The sequence below is a fragment of the Eretmochelys imbricata genome, chromosome 8, assembly GCF_965152235.1.
Source record: "Eretmochelys imbricata isolate rEreImb1 chromosome 8, rEreImb1.hap1, whole genome shotgun sequence".
Classification (NCBI taxonomy): Eukaryota; Metazoa; Chordata; order Testudines; family Cheloniidae; genus Eretmochelys; species Eretmochelys imbricata.
The window spans coordinates 73,110,727-73,133,084 of NC_135579.1; positions in this window are offsets into that span (position 1 = coordinate 73,110,727).

Sequence of the window (22,358 nt, forward strand, 5' to 3'; positions counted from 1 at the left end):
ACTTTAACAGGAAATTGCTATTTGCCTGCTGCACTGTATGTGAAGACAAAACTGAGACAGGTAAGAGCACTACCAGAAAGAAAATTAACCACAGGAAAGAATACAACTGAACCCAAAGTCAAACACAAAACTCTTCTGGTGCATTTAGCTTGAGAAGTAGGGAACTAGCAGAAGGAGCAAAACACCAACAGTCCAGCAAAAGAAGAAGAAAGACACTCAAGTAGAGGCTCCATTGTGCATAAATCTACAGTGTATGATCTGGGCTTGGGGAATAACATAGTAATAATCTATTAGGTCCCTATTTGCCAGGGTCATATGTATAGGAACTAAGAGAAAACTTCAACCATTTTAAAACACAGAAGTAGTATCAGGTAACTCGCTCCCTCCCAGTGAAACTCACTGAAATGTGAAATGCACCACAAACAGACAGTACTGGGAGACGGAACAATTCCTTGTAAGCTTTGACAGATAGTACATGGATAAAAGTTAAGGAGGTGCTGAAAATGGGGTGATTAGAGGATAAATACAGGAATGTCTTTTTGTAAAGTATTTGCAGTAGTTTTTAAATCAGAATTTTAAAAAGTCAATACATTCATAATAATAAAAAAGTTCTAATGAACTTCTTTACAAACTTGGATCAAACTCAAAGCAAAGGTTAATACAGTACATTTACAGTTCAAGCTGAACATTTTGTATAGCTCACTTAGTGACCAAACAGAGCATAGCCCACATCAGGGACTGAGAAATGTAACTTTAAACTAAATCCATTTCTAAGGTTCAGATCTGGGGGGGAAAAAAAAGTGCATGCAAAATTGTTAAACATTCCTGTCACTTTAAATGGATGTACATATTATATATGTTAGTTTTAAAATAAGCTTTTAAAGAAACAACCAAAACAGGACCTTTTATGACAAATTTCAACCTTTGTGTAAGTTTTTACTCTTGAATTATACACCGATGAAAACAGACAAAATTTTCCAAGGCAGGGGTGGCCAACCTGTGGCTCCTGAGCTGCATGCGGCTCTTCAGAGGTTAGTATGTGGCTCCCTGCCTAGGCACTGACTCCGAGGCTGAAGCTATAGGTGCTAACTTTCCAATGTGCTGGGGGATGCTCACTGCTCAACCCTCTGCTCTGCCCAAGCCCTGTCCCCACTCCACCCCTTCCCCCAAGGCCCCTGACCCTGCCATGCCCTTGCTCCTCCCCCCATAGCCTCCTGCGCACTTGGTGGGGGCTGCCGGCAGGCGGGAGGTGCTGGGGAGCGGATGGAGTGCTGCTGACATATTACTGTGGCTCTTTGGCAATGTGCATTGGTAAATTCTGGCTCCTTCTCAGGCTCAGGTTGGCCGCCCCTGTTCTAAGGGAACCACTAACAGACCTTGAGTTATGCTGGATTTAGTGAACTTTCTACAATAAAATCATATAGTTAATCCTTTTCTAGTCAAAATACCAATAAGTCCTTTTTCTTCATTTTGAAGCTGGTATACAAAGTGTACTGTGACTCAAGGGAATATTTTTCCCCATGTTTTTACAGCAGAGATCAAGTACATAGTTATGTGCAGCCAAAGAGCACCACCAAACTTTTAGGTCCACATGGCCAGTTAGCATGGTCCACATAGTTCCACATAGCCAGTTAGCATGCAGCATGCTACAATGCTGTAGATTTACATCCCAGCTTCTTGCTCAATAACTCTCACTATAGACAAACTGTTAGAAAAGAGGGATATCCAACTATCTGATTTGAATACACCAAGTGGCATGAGAGACAGAGCTTATACAGCAGGAAAACCCTCTGCATCTTTCTAGCAAACATGAGCTGAATGATGTCACATAATCAATATTACTTCTGTGGAGTTGTCACAGATATAAACCTCCCCAGGAGTTTGTATGAGAGGACAAGATTCAGAAGCTGGTGGCCACCAGGCATAGTGTCATTCATTCTCATCTATCAGGGCTCTGATTTGTTGGATCAGAATGAAGGAGTCTTGCTCCAATATACTGTTGTGAGTGAGATTCCACACATCTACTCCAGAAGTTAATTTCGTGAACCCACAGGACCCATCATTCCTGTCCTCCCTTTCTCATTGTCAGGAGGTATTCAAAAGGTCACAGTATATTGGAATGAGAAGGGTTGGTGAAGAAAATCTATGCCAGCTTCAGAAGCAGGGAAACTCCTTCAGGGAACATTTCATCCAAGGCTAGTGGAAGAACAGACTTCAAACCACAATCTCAGTTGTTCAAGCTCAAGGAATTAGGCCCTGAGAACTATAATTACAGTCCTGATCAGCCAGGATTTACTGGTGATGTCTCACATCACTTCAGAAGTGGCTTTCATAAATAAAGAAGGCAGTATCAGATCCTTAGCCTGGTTATGAGCATCTAATATCTTCTTTGCTCCTGGACAAAAAGGAGGGGGGGTAAGACCTTCTATATTATCAAGCACTGCACATAAAGAGGAAATAAACATCATAGCAGTTGGTTAAGAAAGCAAACAACAAATCTAGGAAAGCAGAGTATATAGCCAAAGGTCTTCAAGTGGACAGCTGGGCCCCGAGTCACCCACCTCTGAGTGGGCCTATTTGCATGCAGAATTCAGCAAAGAAACCAAAGGTCTCATTCCAGAAAAGAGATTAATAGGGCATAGCTACGATCATGCACTCTCTCTCGTGGCTGAAAGCATGGCTGTCTTTTTTCCGTTACAATGTTCTCCAGGGTCATAATGATTAAAAAAAATTTAAAAGGGGAGCCCAGTGACCCCACATTGTCCAGGGAGGTTCTGGTCTTCATGTCCAATTCAGGTAGCAACCATTGCTCAGTTATGCCTTGTCAACAAAAAGGTCTGTTCTAAAGGACAAAATTCTACACTTCAACTTATAAAAATTAAATCTAACTATACAATGTGTAAAAGGTACTAGCTAATATAGCATATTCCTGTGGGTTTATAACGCTATTTTATTTTTTAGTCTTGAGAAAGTATTCCACAAAGAGGGCAGCTTCCAGGGCCTGATCTACATGTATGACACATCAAATTACTAGCATGGATTGATCCAGTCAATGCAAAGGTAAACCATTTTTTTAGTTTTAGTGTTCTTACAGTTCTTAAAATGAGCCGAAAACCTCAGACTGAAACCCATTTAGCCATTTCCAACGCACTAAACACAGCATGTGTCAGCAGGATTATTTTCTCATCCAGATGCAAAAAAAATGTCTTAAGAGCTGTTGCACTTCTCAAATCCACACCAGTGAGACCTCCCTGCTGGGAACCATTAAACACCCTAACTAAGCACCTTGGCAGAAGAGCCCATACATTTTCTGTCTTTCAAGATGGTCATCCTGGTTACAATTTCTTCAGCAAGGAGCATTTTTAGATGTAAAGGTCTTATTGGGGAACAGCAGCACTGCACCTCTTATTAGAGCAAAGTTGTGCAAAGGTTTCACACAGCCTTGATTACTAAAATAAACATGGTTCCAAGGAATTTCCATCCTTTCCACAGGCAAAACCCTGTAAAACAAAACTCCACAACTCATATTCTTGACGTCAGGAGAGCTCTAAAAATCAGCAGTGAATGCAGTATCCAGTTCAAAAAATATCTGTAGCTCTGCTGGCCTGTCACCCCCACCATCAATTTTTTTTAAATTTTTTAAACTGTTGTTAAGGCATCAGTTATTAGATAACTATATTGGTACATTTCAGAAGTTTTCAAAGCCCTTTCCCCATACAGTCATTTGTGCTTATTTGTTCACAGCCATGGAAGCCTCCTGTCCTGAAGGTTCATATCCAACATATAAGAGAGAGAGAGAGAGATGTAGCCTGGCCATCTGGTCATGTTTTTCACACCTTCAGTAAGTTTAGAGAGGGATCTGCATACTATGATTCCCCAGCAACTGATTAAATAAATAAATGAATAAATAGATGAATGAGACAAATCTATTCCCTCATTCATCCTTTGTTTTCCTCCCCAGGGGTACTCTGCTCTTGGACATCCCTTTTAATGGATCTGTGAACTTTCCCTGCAAAGATGAATAGCAATATTTATCTTACCTTACCTGAAAATGTCCTTTCTTCTAGCCAGAAAGTCCACAGATCCAATCCACCTGGCACAAGGATTATAGTTCTGCGGGAGGCTTAAACCTTCAGTCTCCTCCATTTTCCTTGTGAGCCCAATATATAGAGAGATACTCCAGATGCTGGTGTAGTATTTGAAGTTGTTCTGCAGGAAGAAGTGTTTATATGAATTTCTTGTTTTACCTAAAACCCTGTAAACTAAACTTTAAAGGATTTAACTGTGTGAAGCAGCTTTGCGGAACTGGCTGGCTGGTTTTTCAGGGGTGTAGCCATGCCCAGCTTGCCTTGATTCTGTCTCTGAGGAGCTGCAAGCAGAAGTAAGACCACTGTAATGAATCTGGGAACTTTCCCACTAGAAGAAAGGAAATGTAAAGGTAAGGTAAGACATTTTCCTGCCTTTTTTAACGTAAAGTCAAAATAACATAAAAGGGGAAAAGATTACATCAGCATCCATCCCTTGTATTTTTCATGTGTTTGAGATTGTAATGAACTGGCTGATATTTAGTCACTGCCCTCTAATGGACAGAATCTAAGCTTCTTAACTGTGAGTACTAGGCCTTATGCTGCTAATAGGTAATAGAAATTCTCTTTTAGCTCAAGTAGAGGGGCCAGTGCTTTTAGTACATAGATTTCAATGGGACTAATCATAACAGCAAAGTTAAACATGTGAATAACTGTTGCAGGATCCCGTTTGTCTCAAGTATTGTTTATTTATTTATCTGACTTCATCTATTAGTGTTTTTGCTAGCATCAATTATTACCATAAAATAAGGAATGTTACCCGTCAGTTAAAAAATAAATTATTTTTATTTTTATAGCAAACAACATCAATCAGAGTTCAGGAATAAATATCCAGTAAAAAATGGATTTTCTAGGAAAAAAGCATGTACTGAATTCTGCACAAAGATCTTGTTCAAATGGTATTTATTGGTTCTAAATTATTAGCTCTGGGGAATTGGTTGAAAGATTCTAGATCTACACATATTTAACAAACAATATGTATTATAATACATCGGATTATTTCAAATTAATGAGACTTGTTATGTAATAAATTACATGGTGTCATAAATATAAAGGGAAGGGTAAACACCTTTAAAATCCCTCCTGGCCAGAGGAAAAACCCTTTCACCTGTAAAGGGTTAAGAAGCTAGGATAACCTCACTGGCACCTGGCCACAATGAACAATGAGGAGACAAGATACTTTCAAAGTTGGAGGGGGGGAGAACAAAGGGTCTGGGTCTGTCTGTGTGATGCTTTTGCCGGGGACAGCACAGGAATGGAGTCTTAGAACTTAGTAAGTAATCTAGCTAGATATGCGTTAGATTCTGTTTGTTTAAATGGCTGAGAAAATAAGCTGTGCTGAATGGAATGGATATTCCTGTTTTTGTGTCTTTTTGTAACTTAAGGTTTTGCCTAGAGGGATTCTCTATGAATCTAATTACCCTGTAAGGTATTTTACAGAGGTGATTCTTTTTTTACTTTTTCTCCTATTAAAATTCTTTTTTTAAGAAACTGAATGCTTTTTTCATTGTTCTTAAGATCCAAGAGTTTTGGTCTGTGGTCACCTATGCAAATTGGTGAGGATTTTTATCAAACCTTCCCCAGAAAAAAGGGGGTAAGATTTGGGAGGATTTTGTGGGGAAAGACGTTTCCAAACGAACTCTTTCCTAATAATAATAATACCGGTGTTAGACGTTTGGTGGTGGCAGCGAAAGTCCAAGGGCAAAGGGTAAAATAGTTTGTACCTTGGGGAAGTTTTAACCTAAGCTGGTAAAAGTAATCTTAGGAGGTTTTCATGCAGGTCCCCACATCTATACCCTAGCATTCAGAGTGGGGAAGGAACCTTGACACATGGCAACATGGAGTGAAGGCAGAATCAAGCCCACAGTAAATACCCCTTGAAAATCTCATGCATTCATAATGCAGTATATGGAAATACTCAGCCTTCATATCCCATTTTTTCTGCTAAACGTAACCAATTGGATGTCCTTAGTCCATGACTGAGTTTCATAACATCTGTTCATTTCTCTCTTTTTAAGAACTTATGCTTTCAGTGTTTTGTTTTGGGTTTTTTCCAGTTTTTGTTTTACAGAAAATGAAGGACGTTAGTAAAAGCACAAATGTTCATTTTTCATTTAAACAAAACAGTTATTTCCCCTAATTCTTCATAAACTTGTGTGGGGAGGGGAGGGATAAAGATGAGATGAGCAAGGACTTAGAGGAACATGGGAGGAAAGGGGGTTGAGGCTAGGAGAAGAAAAAAGGGGGAAGAACTATTGCTTCCCTGCTTACTCTATCTCATGGACTTGCTATGTATTGCCAGGAAATAGAACTAGAATGAGAACTGAAACTTCCAGACTATAAATTCATACTAATCTGACTAGACATAGCAATGGTTTAGGTTTTACTTTGGCAATAGTGTAGGTTGTAAACTCAAATAAGTACAGTATAATTAACTATTTGTAAATATTCAACTCTTTGGGTGTTAATTGGTTTCAAATCAACATCTAAGAGTTGCAATATATATTCAAACTTAACCAAGCCACTTCAATCTATAAACTCTCTTGAGGATTCAAATGCTTGCAGTAAGTCAAATGTACAATACAAATAGGCTTTCATTATATTTCATTTCTGAAACACAAGTTCAGAGGGACAAAGACACTTTTTCAAAATAACTACCTGTTGAAAGATCAAATAAGATTTGACCTTATATTTGAAGTATTTTTATTCGATCAAAACTAGTTCACCTCACAAACAAAATTTACATGTCTATGCAAATTATTTGGTTAGCTAGACTATCTGGCAATTATGCTTAGTGGGTCCAAAAAGTCAACAACAGAAGACCAAAGGCAGAAATAACCTCATGCAATCTGAAATTATAAAACATATATTAATGGTTTAAACATTAGCATGCACTCTACGTAACAAGTTTTTCCACAGCAAAAAATAAAATAAAATAAGCCATCACCATTTTACCAGTTAAATTTATTACTTCTACAGTATCGTGATGTAAATGCCACTTTTCAGACAAAGTCCCTGAGCTGAAAAAGTGTACAGTTTAAAGGCCTTAATGTCATCTAGTCAAGGGGTATTTATCACCTTACAGGATTGGGACCTAAACTGCACAACATATGCACAAAGAAGCAGAGGTATGGATGTAACAAAGTCAGTTGAATATATTTGTAGAGTTTATGTTAGATGACTAACAATTTTTTGCTTGCAAGGTATGGTTAGCATCAGAAAAGTCAGGATTTTGTAATAAGCGGCAGACCCACACTCTTAATGTGCAAAGGATACAGCTGCTTTGTAATTCATTCAATGACATGGTACTTTATTGAATAAGCAGAGGCATTTAGACTTTACCTATTGAGCAATGGTTCATCTGCAGAATGTCAGAGTACAGAAAAAGCAACAGAACAAGTTACAAAAGAATATGAACTTCCTCAGATAAGACTTAAAAGCAATATACAATATCTCCAAGATTAATAACATATATTAATAGCTATGGCAAAGTCATAACATTCTATTTCAATAGTCTGGACCAAATTTGGAATGCATGTGAGTTTATCTTTTCAGTAATTTTACTTTTTAACAGGAACACTGAATTAGGTCAAGCAGTGTTCAAGATACTTTATTTCAAGCCTACTTCAATGGTTAGAACAGCAATTTGAATAGAAAAGCAAGAGAGCTACTGTTCTGTATATTTTAAACTATTTTAATAGTTTAAATAAATTAAAGTTATTGAAACCAGTTTCCAGAATTGAACTTGAATGATCCACAAATGTGCTGTTTCAATAAAAGAACAAGATCAGCAGCACAGGAGTGAATTATATTAAAAAGGCAAAATTTGCCAAATCAGACAAAGATTTAAAACTCTGTGGCACTGCAAATAATCCTTCTGAGACATGTGTGCTGACTCTTAAGTAAATCTATTATACATAGAAAATAGAAAATTAAAAAATAAATGCTAGTCCACACAATGCCAAGAGCATCATGGACACAGTGAATTGACACAAAAGCTACAGTTATATCCAAAAACAACTCCCAAGGGTCATGTAGTATATTTGTACTAAGTATCCTATGAGTGTGCCATCAAAACAGGATGTGACAGAGTATAGGGGCCCTAACTAGTCCTCCATGAACTAGAGCTGACTCAAGCACTCCCTTTCTCTGCCTTACACTGGTCCTCAGGGCCAGGGCAATGAGAATGGCTATTTGGGACACAGAGGGATATAACAGAGGAAGAATGATTTTATGAAGTTCAGATTCTAGTAATTATAACAGTTTAACTTAGTGGTTCTCAAACTTTTGTGCTCGTGACCCCTTTCATATAGCAAGCCTCTGAGTGTGACCCCCCTTATAAATTAAAAACATTTTTTTGTATATTTAACACCATTATAAATATTAGATGCAAAGTGGGGTTTAGGGTGGAGGCTGACAGCTCGCGACCCCCCCATGTAATAACCTCATGACCCACTGAGGGGTCCCAACCCCCAGTTTGAGAACCCCGGGTTTAACTCTAAACTAGGGAGCTTCTATCTTTACACTCTCATTATGTTAAATTAACTTGCTTTCAGGTTGTAGATACAAACATGGCGAAGAAACACTTTGGTGACTGCAGCAGTTTTCTTTGCTGTGTCATGCTATCGGAGGTGACAACTACAGTAGACTTAAAAAATATAAAAACTTTAGTTATCTTCCTTTAAGCACAAAAACCAAACTGTATTTGTAGAAGTGGGCAAAGAGAAAATAAAATTCTACATCATAGCAACTGCTACAATGAACCATACTGTAGTTCAGTCCTATCAACGTTTATGCAATTGCAATTAAGTTAGAGACATTAAGACCTTTAAACTGTACACTTTTTCAGCTCAGGGACTTCGTCTGTTTTTTCACTTTGTCTGCATCTTTCAGCAAAAAGATGATGAGATGTTAAGCCGGGCTTATGCACATATGACTAATGGTGAAATAATGGACCCCCAGCAGACAGAAGTACTTTCCCATTTTGAATTTCAGGGCAAGTGGTTGTACCACCTAGAGAAAGACTTCCCCTGTTCTAATGGTATGAGTCTAACTCTTGGTGTCCTGACCCTACCTCAGAGACAAAGCCTTAGAACAGACCCTGGCCTGATTTTTCTGGCTGGGGATATATAAGGAGGCTCCAGACTTGTGTCCCTTGTCTGGATTGTCAACTAACTGCATCCTGCGGAGTCAGCTCCTTTGGTCCCTCTTCCTTTGGTTGGCACACCATTTGAAAGGATTGGAATGGACATGGTTGACTTGTTCAAGAATGCATGGCTGGGGATATCAATATATCTTCATAATCGTGAACTACGTTACTAGATATCCCAAGGCTGTACCTTAATGCTTCATGATTGCCAAAACCATTACAACTGAAGCGATGAATATTTTTGACTGGGTAAGGGTACTTTGGGAGATTTTCAAAGGCCAGGGAACCCACTTTACCCTCCCAGGTTCTAAAAGAACTATACTGACTTCTGATGATCAAGTCCCCCTCAATTTCTGTCTTCCATCCCAAAACTGACAAGTTGGTAGAATCTTTCATTAAAAAATATGTTAAAAAAATTTTCATAGCCACCAAAACTTTGTTACTGGGATTTCCCTCCTGTTTGCAGTGCAAAAGGTGTCACACACATCCACAGGGCTACTCCCCATTTGAATTGTTGCATGGAAGGCAACTGTGGGAGATTCTGGACTTAGTACGTGAAATAAGGAATAAACCGGAGCTCCAGTCTGACAGCTTTGTGCAATATGTTCTCACAGTTTGCAAGAGACCTTAAGCACCTTCACTTGGCAAAATCTCCTAAACTCACAGATCACGCAAAAAATGACCCTTAATAAAGGGGCCCACCTCTGAGTGTTCCAACCTGGATATTGGGTACTCTTCTGCTCCCTAGTTCAGAGTAAAATCTGTTGGCTCACTGGCAGGGCCTTTAGGAAAATATTTGCCAAGTAGGGCAAGTGAATTATGAAATCAGGCAGCCAGACAAGAGGGCAAACCAAAACAAATCTACCACATCAATCTCCTAAGGCTATGGAAAGCCTTAGAGGGTCTATTAATAGTTTTTTACCCTCCAGAACCACAGTTAGGGCCACAGATAGCCAATTCAGGACCCAGGATGGTCAGTTTTGGGTCAAATCTCATTCTGGAACAGGTCTGAGCATAACTACTGATCTCCACTTTCATTATAGTATTGTCTGCCCAACCTGGGCAAATCCACCTCACCTCCAACCACATCCAAACAGAGTCTGGACACCAGGTCAGGGAAACCTCATGGCCACTTCCCCAAGATGAGAGAGATTGGGAAACAAGACTCCAATCTGTGCTGGAACTTGGGGTAATTGGGGAGTCCAGTAGTGTTGATACTTGGATGGGACCACCAGATTTTTAAAAAGTCAATGCCACATCAAAGTTTAATGCATACCCCATGCCACTGTTTGATGAGCTACTAGATTGGTTGGGCTAGGCCGACTAATGGATCTTACCAAGGGATACTAGCAATCCCATTTATGCTGGTGTCTCAAGAAAAAATGGCCTTTGGCACACTCTTCTGCCTGTACCAGTTCCAGATCATATAATTTGGCTTACACTGGTTCCCAACAACATTCCAATGCCAAAAGGACTAAGTCCTCTGGCCCAATAGCAGTTATGCTGCTGCCTACCTTGACGATGTCATGGGCCGGAGCAGGGAGGACCACCTGAGGCAAGAAGCTGCAGTATTCCAGTCCTTTGAAGAGGCTGAGTTAACAGCAAACCCCACAAAATGATGCATAGGCAAAGGCAAGACAACTTACCTGGGGCATACATTGGGAAAGGGCCAGGTAGATCCACTTGTGGACAAAGTCCAGCCTTAAGGAGTTATGCCCCACTCTGATGTCAAAGAAGCAGATATACAGGTTTGGGGGCCTGGCAGAACAGTACTGCCAGTTTGTTCCAGAGTTCTCCTCTATTGCTGCCCCCTCTCTATTTGTTCAAAGACAGTAGCCCCAAAAAAAACAACATTGCATAGAAGCCTGTGAGAAAGCCTTTCAAACCCTAAAGGCTCAACCCTGCAGAAACACCATCTTCTACAGCCCCAATTTCACCCCATCTCACTACACCTGCAGACAACATCAGACAGCGAGAGGGGAGAAAAAACGAGAAGGCCTTGCCCAGTTCAGTTCTGCCCAGTAAGAAGGAGAGAGCTCTGCTTCTCTTGCTGGGAAAGAAGTCAGGTTGCAGTGAGTGAGTACCCATACCTTGTAGAATGGAGTGCTTTGTAATTCTAGCAAAAAACTGCAAGTTTGATCTTGAAAGATTTGTTCTTTACATATTTACTGCTATTAGTGAGATTTCTTGTGTCAACCCAACAGAGCAAATGTAAAATACATACAGAATGCTTTTGTCATTCAGATCTGCAAAAGAGTATAAAATTCCAGTGTTTCACCCAAATAGTCCTTTGACTAAGTTCATTATCTTTACAAGGATTCAGAAATATGAAGGCTAAAGTTATAGAGAAACCTGGCTCTAAAGAGGTACAAATAAACATTAAGTAACTTGACTGGTTGCTTCATTCCAGACATTGAATGAGCTAAGACGGGAACAATTACACAGTCTCAAACCATCATTATTGTTTCAGTGATTACATTAGCATTCTCCAAGCATAAACGGTCATCAAACGTTTGATGCAGACATCTAAGGATGAATTTTCCCACCAGAGGAAGCAATTCCTCTAAGCAATAAAACAGTCTGTGAGAAATCCTACAGTCATAAATCTAGTATTTCTCATTACAAAATTTACATCAGCCAAAAAGTGATTACTTCTAAAATTACAAACCCTTGTGGGCAGCAATATTAGTAGAGTTACCAATTGCCATTCTCATGACACATGAGAAAATCAGGCCAAGTCATAATAGTGTTGTAAAAATAGAAAACTAAGATACCAGAGTAATTAATTGGTTTATTATAGATGGAACATTTAAAGTTTATCTGTAGAGGACACATCTAGACATTAAAGTACAAAGAACAACTATAAGTAGTACTCATTTCAACTGCCAAAAGTACGCCAGAGGGAATGTGAACAACAACACTGCCAATTCTTGTCATCTCTTTGATCTTTTGGCTTCTCCCCTTTGGTTTGCCTCTGCAATCTAATAGAAACACAGCTCACTGGGATAAGACAGCTTTGTCCAGACCTCCTGGCCAATGCTGAGAGATGGGTGTAGGGTCCAGAAATCTTACTTTTCAGCCCCTCTCCTCAAAGGTCACTGGGTTCTCTATTCTTTGGGGAAGTCTGCTTGAAATAGCCACTTATCAAAGGCTTAATGACCACACATTTCACAGACCAATCCACACATCTGTGCCCCTGTCAGTTTCTATACTGTTCTTTCAAATAAGTGCACTACAAAAAATCCGCACATTTTCCATTGTTATGAACTATGAATTAGGGAGAGAGGTCCAGAACCTCTGTTACAGAGAGAACCCTTTTTTAATTAATTCAGTCTCCAGGGGTTCAGCTACATGGAGCTCATTGAAGAATAAGAGCCCTATATATTAATCTTAAAAGTGAGAGATGAAGCAGTTCCACAATGTCATCAAGTCCGTCTTCATGCAACATAGGAAGGTTCCATACAGCATATTTCCTAGTGTTTTGTCTACTCTCGGCTTAAATTTTCCAATCCTACTATATCTCAGTATGAAGATGTTTAAATTTTGCCTCTCAATTCCATTCCTTTCCTTTTAGTATCCCCATGAACCAAATCCTTGTTAATTAGCCTTCAGAATGTGAATTTCTGTTCATCACTGGTTCAGCCTTCAAAAAATCTGTAGATTATGTTCCTTCACAGACAGACATCTCTTAGCAAAGTTCTTGAGGCTTTTTGTTCTCTCTCTCTCTCTCTTCTGTGAACTACTGTAAACATTAGCTATGCCAGCACAGGAAAGAAAACCTTGGCCCCTTTTAGGATTGCAATTCCCCCTCACCCCCCATTTTTCTTCTCTCCTCATGAGCACCCAACTGCCTTGTGGACTTGAGGCAGAGTGCTCTATATCTGATTGGTTGGACAGGAAGGTATGGCATATTTTCTCCCTCAAACTCTAAGGGAAGGCTCATAAGCCCTCCCCCACCTGTATGAGTGCACTATTCTGCACCAGGGAAAAAAATCTCTCCTCACCTTAGACTTAGAGTAGGAATGAGTTTTGGGCCTGTGGGCTAATCACGTTTTGGGGGCTGGGAAAGAGAAGTTACTTACCTTACAGTGACTGAAATTCTTTGAGATGTGTTCCATCTATATTCCACTTTGGGAAATATATGCTCTATGCTCCTGAGACTGGAAGATTTTTGCTAACAGTTTCCATTGTTCTGCACCTGTGCCCTGCTTAGGCTGACCAGATGTCCTGATTTTATAGGTACAGTCCCGATTTTGGGGTCTTTTTCTTATATAGGCTCCTATTACCCCTCAACCCCATCACGATTTTTCACATTTGCTGTCTGGTCACCCTAGCCTGCTTCTCCTCTTGCTCTGGACTGAGGTCACAAGGTGCAGTGCAGACCAACTGCCTTTTCTCTTCCTTCTCCACTGCAATTCACATGTAAAGGATCCAATACAGAGGGGAAGGAGGGCATGTATGGAATACAAATAAGACCACTCATCTTGGAGAATTCCATACATAAGGTAAGTAACATCTCTTTCTTCATCACGCACTAGTCCCTGTTTGTACTCCATTTTGGCTGATTGACAAGCAGTACACATTAAGGAGAAGGAGGAGGAAGATGCATCAGCTATGGAGGCTTGTACTAGTACATAATGCCACTTCGCAGAGTTCAATGAGCAGAAAATCTCAAAGTGAGGTCATTGATGCCACCTGGGCTCTGGTAAAGCGGGCCTTCATACCTTGTGCAGGAGGGGCACCTGCCAACACAAACACTGTAGAATACAGCCTGAGATCCATTTGGAAAGTCTCTGCAAAAAAATATTTTCTCCTTTCATCTGTTCTGCCAGGGACACAAACAGCCTAGGTGATCTTCTAAATGGTCTTGTTTTCTGCAGATAGAAAGCTCGACATATCTACAAGGAATGAAGGCTCTTGGTTTCATTGGTAAGACATGCTTTTGGGAAGAAGACAGGTAGTGTATCATTTGATTCAGATGAAAGTCTGAGACAACCCTGGGGGGTAAATCTAGCACGCAGTCTCAGAGAAAACTTTCTCCTTATGGAAAACCAATGGAATATTTCTGACTAGTGCCTGATTGTAGCCTGGAAGCCGAAATTGTCTGATTTTGCACAGAACAAGTAGAACATAGGCCACAGTAGTGCTACTTTCCCTACACTAACAATCCAATGAGCCACTAGCCTTTATCTCGATGGACCATCTCTAAAGGCAGGTTAATCTCCAGAGTCTACTCAACCACTGGGCTCTTTACTGGGACTGATAACAATAGGATTAGTTAACTGTCATGGGTTTTGTCATATAGAAACCTGCCTGTTGGAATTCTTTAATTGTGTAAAATTAGTGTAGACATTAGGCCCCTGAAAGCCTCCCTGGATCACAGTGGATTCCAAGTGCTATGAAAAGCATTAAATCATTTAATCTAGAATTATAAGCAGTGCAGTATGACTTGCAGATATGTACTTCTGCTAACTGCTGATTAGTTTAACACAGCTTAAAGAGTAACTGAGAACTAGGTATTCCCTTGGGTCCTAAACTATACTGTTCCCTTGGCATATTACAAAAACAAAAAAAATATATAAATAAAAAACCCCAAACCCCACATCTCCCACTTTTTCCGTTATTAAAAAAATTACTTTAGGAGGTTATCATTGCAATTCCAAAGGTGTGAGCATTACTGAATCCATTCAAGAATTTAAGTTCAGATACTTTCCGGGAGGGTGTAGATCAGGCTACACACAAGAGGCAAAACACAGAGATGAGCTTACAAAGAAGAGGCCGGAGGGGCCTATTCTGAACTTACATGAGAGTAATTCTGTTGACTTCAGTAAGTTATACCTGATTTACGCCTATGTAAGATCAGCGTTGTGCTCGTTGTGTTTTGTTTGTTTGAGTTTGATTTGGTTAATTCATTTTAGTGGATTTTGATAAAGAAACAGAATGAAATGTACAAAAATGTAAATGGCTTACAGCATGTATATCTTTCCAAATACCACATGCTTCTCGAGAGCTCCAACACAATTACACAATTTTACAACTTGTTGAAGCTGCAAGACCGGTCAATACAAAAACAAACAATACTACATAGACCTAGCATGTTAGGATAGATGTCCCAGTAATAAAACTGGAGAAGACATGTATAAATAGGGAGAGGAGGAGGAGACGGGGGAAGTGGAAAAGAGAAGGGGTGAGTTGGGATGGAGATCTGGCATTCTTTGGGCCACATCAACATTTTTTATCCAAATGTATCAGAAAATGGGATCCAAATTTCTTACACTCATATAGTTGCACTCTACATGCATAAGCTTTTTGCTTCTTTTTTTTTTTGGCTGCTCACTCAGATAGGTCTTAATACCTCTGCTCTATACCATGCATAAGCCACCTTGTTCACTTTTGTAAAATCATACGTTTGGTGATCATTGCAGCCCAAAGTCTTTATGTGGAGTTAAACGCAGCTTAGTAGCTAAATAACCGAGGGTATAATTTTCAGCTTAAATTTGGCTCCTGAAGCTGATTCTTGTGTCCACCTCTTTCCACAGATATTTGACTGTTAGTTCCACAGCATATGCATCAGGGTTTCTTTTTCTTATAGCACCAACAAACATCAACTTTATCTTCTGCAACATCTGTAACATCCAATACATTTTTAATAAAAAATGTTGCATCAAGCATACCTGGAGAGCGACAGATGCATTTTTAATAATACATAGTATGCCATGCCACTGGGATTCTTTTAAGGGCTGTGTAAAAATGTGGGAAGGGGATTTATCAAAGAACTCCAGACCAATGGAATTCCTCTTTGTTAACAAAGTATGTATAATAGACATGAGTCTAGGGAGTTTCTGAAGCATTTGTGAGGGTGCCCACGGTGTTATCACAACCATCGGGCTGCTATATAAAATTAAGTCCTTTGTGTATTTTAGTTTTGAATCACTTTTTGGATGCCCTTTGAGCAAAGTTACTACAGTGCCATACTTTAATAACAGCACACACCAGATGGAAAGTTAGGAGTAGCAGCATAGCTAATGACAGAGACCGAAGAGGAATTAGACTGTTTGAGATCTGCTTATTTATGAAATGTATGTAGTATAATTTTAAGAAGAGTTACCTTTGATGACATTTTTATTCTACTCTTTGAGTATCTTACACACTAAAAAACAGATATAGATATGAATTGCATTTGCCTGTGTGACAATGAAGGCTAAAAAACATGGCTTACTATTTTGGGTCATGAAGATATTGTACCTACTTTGATTCCTTTGAAGAATTTTAGAGTATGTTAGCTAGAAAGTGTGACAGAGATGCCACATTAGTAGAAAACAAATCATCTCCTCTTCCCAAATAAATAAGACTTCTTTTGTAGAATCTTTGCAGTAGGAAACTTGGGAAACTGACAGGTGGTTGTTGGTTGGATTTTCTTGCTGCTAAAACATATGTTGTCGTGTCATGTCCTAAACAGAAAGCTGAAGTATCCTTTTCAAATTCTCAGCACTACTGACACTTCCAACAAGTGCTTTGGTATTGGTTTTGGTCTTATCTGTTTCTAACAGACAGCCTCATGCCTTGGAAATTTGACCTGAAATAAAAATTCAGCCCCAAGTATCTGCTGTCAATTGTGCAGAAAATAGAAGATGACAGCAAAGTCACTTCTGCATGCTGAATTAGATCTCTTTCCAACATCTTCTAATGTCATTATTAGTGCTCAAATACACTGTGTCAAAATGTGCCTGAAAGGGGAGATGAACTAGGCAACATCAAATGTATCTCTTAGTCAATATGACAAGCCAACTTCTGAAAAGAGAGACACTTAGAAAAAAGTATCTGCATCATCATGAAGATTTGTTTGTGAATGAGGTGGAAGTGGTTAAGGAAAAGTATTGTATTATGCCACTTCAAGGAACATCTGGAATCAAAAATACAATGTGCGTTGATTAAACTTTATTTTGAGTCTTAATGACCATATTTCCAAGTAAACAGTACTGCAATGCAAACAGTTTTCAAAACAAGATAATCTGAATGAGGACTACTCTTTAGGCGATTAATATCGACCCCAGTGCAATCAGCTTAGCTGAGATCTTAATGGATTACATGGTCTTATGTTGATCTACAAAAGCTGGGGGAGGGAAACTGAATTTGGAATAGTAAATTTTAATTGATAATATCTGGTAACAGTTTTCACTCTGTCAGAGGATAACAGAATAACAGTGGGGAAGGAGGAGAATTCCTAGAGACAAATGACATTGCACTATTGACATGAAGTGATTGTGTGCTCCAGCAGCTCTTTAAGGAAGAGTGCATCGTACCAAGCATGTTGTCAGTGCTTACCAAATAATAACCACTACAACAGCAGCAGTTATAATCCTCCTCCATATCGGTAAGAGAAAGGTCAGGAGGATAACAAAAGATGGCATTACAAGAAGTCAGCTGAACCACCAGGGGAAACGTTTGGGTTCCTATAATCATAGGCGCAGTAACTAACCAGAGAGAGAAGATATTTAAGTCCCTAATAAGTGGATGGGTAACAAAATTCTCCTACACTAAGAAGCCATACTCTTCCTGTTGTATGATCTTTCCATTACTGCAGTAACACAAGCTATAGCAAGACACATTTACTTGTACTTACTATACTATACCTGAACAAACAAACAAAAAATCTACCTTGACATTTCAGTTATGTCTAGAGAGTATATATTCACTCAGATTTAACATACAGATATTAAAACTTATCTCCCCAGCTCATTGCCAAACTGGAAGAGCCAAAGGCTTGGGTAACCAGTAAAAGAGAGGCAAAAGAGAGAAAAGGGATACAATGATATTTCAAAACATTTTTCCCTTGTCATTTCCATTTGAGAAGGTTATATGGATGGCTCTCTAATCACTTGGATGCTGTTTCCAATTTATTTTTACGTGAAGTTTTGCTGGTTTGACCAATTCTAAGTAGATACTACACAACCCTTGACTCTTGGCAAGGTTTTTCCTCCCATTCCCTCCATGTCCTGTGCTTAGTTGGATTGGCAAAGTGGCAATATTTTTAATCTTAATTCAGGGAAACAAAGAGAGGAGTTAAATAGTTACTTCCTCAGTGCACTGGTCTAGAAAAGATCAATTTTGATCCCAAACATAATTCAGAAGAGAAAAAGAATCAAGGCAGCAGGATCACCACGTAGGCAGTCGAAAATGTAAGAAACTTTTCAACTTTGGAACTTGGAACATATGTACCTTGATGGACAACTCAAACAGCAACCAACCAGAGCATCGTACAGCCATTATTGTTCATTAATTGAGTCAGTTTAACATCAATATTGTTGCTTTGTCCGAAACTAGAAGAGTTGATGAAGGACAGGTGAGGGAGGAGAAAGGAGGATACGCCTATTTCTGGAAAGGAAAATCTATAAATGAACCCTGATTGCATGGAGTGGGCTTTGCTATAAAGAACAAGCTTGTAAGGTGCCTCTCTGTGGTACAAGTTAGCATCAATGAGCGGTTTATGACACTTCGACTGAGGCTCACCAAAAATCAACAGGCGATTATTGTGAGCACTTATGCACCAACACTGGATGCCGATGAGAATGTAAAGGAAGATTTTTATTCTCAGTTGTAAATCATTTTATCAGAGACCCCTACAGAAGACCAGATCATCCTTCTGCGGGATTTCAATGCACGAGTTAGATGAGACTCAGACCTGTGGAAAGGAACAATCGGGAAAGAAGGAGCTGGCAAAAGCAATTGAAGTGGAATTCTGCTCCTGACCAAGTGTGCTAAACATGAACTTATTATTACGAACACTCTTTTCTGACAAAAGGAAAAGTTCAAAACATCTTGGAGACACACACGGTCAAAGCATTGTCATGTCCTCGACTATGTCACAGTCTGTGCCCGAGATCATAGTGACATACTTCTCACAAGAGCAATGACAAGTGCTGATGACGGTGGGACTGATCATCGCCTTATTTGATCCACAATGAAAATCAAGATCGCTCCCAAATGGAGGCTGCAAAAGAAGCAGGTCAGGAGCAAGTTGAAGTTTCAAAATTTGAAGGACCCTATTAAGCGTGACCACGTCCAAGCAGTCTTAGAAGAAAAGTTCCCATCAGAGTTTCCAGAAGAAATTGAAGAACATTGGAGCCAGTTGAAAGCAGTAATCAATGCCTGTGAGGAAACCATAGGCTACCAAACCAGAAAATATCAGGACTGGTTTGACGAGAATGATGCTGAAATTGAGCAACTCATCAATGAGAAGAGAATGGCATTTTGTGCTTGGCAGAACGAGATAAATTGTAATGTAAAGAGAGAAGCCCTTGCCAAGGCAAGGCAGAAGTACAATGTAAAACCAGAGAAATCAAGAACAAATGGTGGACTGAGAAAGCGCAAGAACTCCAACATTTTGGACATCCACAATACATGTGTTTTCTTTAGTGCCACCAACGCTGTTTATGGGCCAATTTGTCATTGTGTGAATCCTCTTCACTCTAAAGATGGAATCACACTTCTGAAGAACAATGAAGCCATCAATTCTCTCTGGAGAGAACATTTTGAAGATCTCCTTAACCATAATTCTGTGGTTGCAGATGAAGTCCTTGAGCAAATTCCTCAATGACCATTTAGGGATGAGCTCGGAGACCCTCCCAATTTGCATGAGGTACACAATGCCACCAAGCAGATGAAGAACAACAAGGCAGCAGGTCTAGATGGGATCCCCGCTGAAATCTTTAAAGACGGTGGACCAGAGCTAATTCGGCAGCTTTACCTGCTTATTCTTAAAATCTGGATAAAGGAGGAGATACCCAGTGAAATGTGGGATGCCCTGAGTGTCACCCTCTTCAAGAAAGGGGATAAAGGGGCTGCAGAAAGCGGCGCGGACCAAGGGACATGCTGGCTGCCCTTCCTGCAGCCCCCATTGGCCTGGAGCAGCGAACCATGGCCAGTGGGAGCCACAATCAGCCAAACCTGTGGACGTGGCAGGTAAACAAACCGGTCCAGCCCACCAGGGGCTTTCCTTGAACAAGCAGTGGACCGGCTTTGAGAACCACTGGTCTAGATAATACTTAGTCCTGCCACGACTGGACTAGATGACCTCTCAAGGTCCCTTCCAGTCCTGTGATTCTATGAAAATGTTGCTTCATGCCCAAATGTCATCATAACTGCAAGCTGCCATCCCTGGGAGGGGAAGACTCTTCCAACAAACACACTAATGGCAATCCAAGATTTAGCAACTGAATTCTTATATTTTACAACCATCTCTGTTATAAGGAAAGATGAATTTGTAATGAAGAGATCAAATTCTGAAAGTAGCTCTGGATAGGTGATTGAGCAAGTTCTATAAGGTTGCAGGAGGGTTGGGGTGCAAAGGCATGGCATCTTTGGACAATGGGAAGAGAGGTGTAGTTGCTCCTTTAAGGGTTCCCCTCATCCTTTGGTGGGGGAGGGAGAGGCATCACCTGAGCTCATGGTCTGGCTGGATAGGCTCAGGAAATCCATTGACCCCCTACACACAAGGGGGAGGATACATATGCCCTGTACCTCTGGCCAGAACCCTCTGTCTAACCCAGATCAGCAGCTCCCACACCTGGGTTTACTGAAGGACCAAGGTTTTTAGTCTGTTGTGGGCAATACGTAAGTCACCTTTTTTTGATCTAGGAAGGAATTTCTCTCTTACTGACAGATTGCTGAGGCAAGATGGTTTTTTTCACCTTTTTCACAGCAGCTCACATCAGAAGGCAGGGTTCAAGTTATTACAATGTAGCAGGTAGCATGTGTCCAGTGCTGGTACCATTCCATGGGGATCAGCTTCCCTGATAAGTCGGAGCTGGAAATGGACATAGGGGAAAGCATCCTCTAAAAAAAGCTGGGGAATGGGGTTAGGCTCCTGATATCTGGTACAGCAAGGAGACAACCCTCCTTTACCAGGTCCTAATCCCTCTTGAAGGCAGAGGGGCTGAACAATTGGCTGGGACCAGGTTTTGACATCAGCCTTCAAATAGGTGGAAATTAGTGAGGAAGGAACAATGAACTGCACTACACAAGGTATTGCCAGATAGTTCCTTGATGAGTACGGTTAATCAGTGTTGTGGCCTAATTAAACCACATCCCTTGCATCTTGTTTTTCTTCCTGCTGGGACAATAAAAGATGGGCTGAGAAAATCTAAAAAGTTTAAATGCAATAAATTATATTTTTACTGGTAGATGTAGGCATCAAATCAGCTGAATCAACCAAATAAATAAATACTTTTTTTGTTTTTAACACTGAACTTACCTTCTACTCGAGTGTTAATTGAAGAAAGAAGGGTGGATATTTAGAACTACTGATTATGTTGAAAACAGCATTTAGAAGAGAATGAAGAGAAAAGTTATGAAAACAAAAAGCCTAGGTGGCCAAGAGACTGAAAAAAAATATCATTTCAGAGTTATGGAGGGATTATGTGACTTTTATGCTCAGCTCTCCCAATCCAGGGTAGCACTGCTTCTTGGAAAAAGTATTTTTTAAACAATCAAAAGCAACAGCTCCCTAATATGGGTATAAATGTGTAGATGAAGACAAATGACAGCATGAAATGGTGAGGAGAATCAGATACACTGAACTGATCAGCTACAAGATATGGAATAAGAGCATTGTAAACTTCTTATGTAGGCTGGTCTACTTAATATGGTCTCACACCAAAACTTTAAGGTATACAGTTTTGGCTACAGCCGACTCCTATTATTGTCTTTGCTCACACTGGTATTGTAGGTGACTTCACAATTTCATGAATCTGTGTGCAAAAGATGACAGATATCATGTTTCCATTAGCACAGACATGATTATACATTGGATTGCATTTCAGCCAACAAGAATGTTTTTTTCTGCACCCTATCTCCAGACCAAGTGACATTCATCTGATTTGATGCCTACATCCACCGGTCAGAAAACAGGCAACACCATGCAATGAAGTTTGGCTTTTTTATTTCAACGTCCACATTGCAGCCAGACCTCTGCACAAAATGCTCTTATGGGGGTGGGGGGAGCTGAACTTCTCAACTGCTCTAAAAAACAGATGATTCCATCAAAAAATGTTTACACAGCACATATAGTTGCAATAAGTAGATACAGTACAGCACGTTGTCTTCAACTTAAACAACATCTTGTT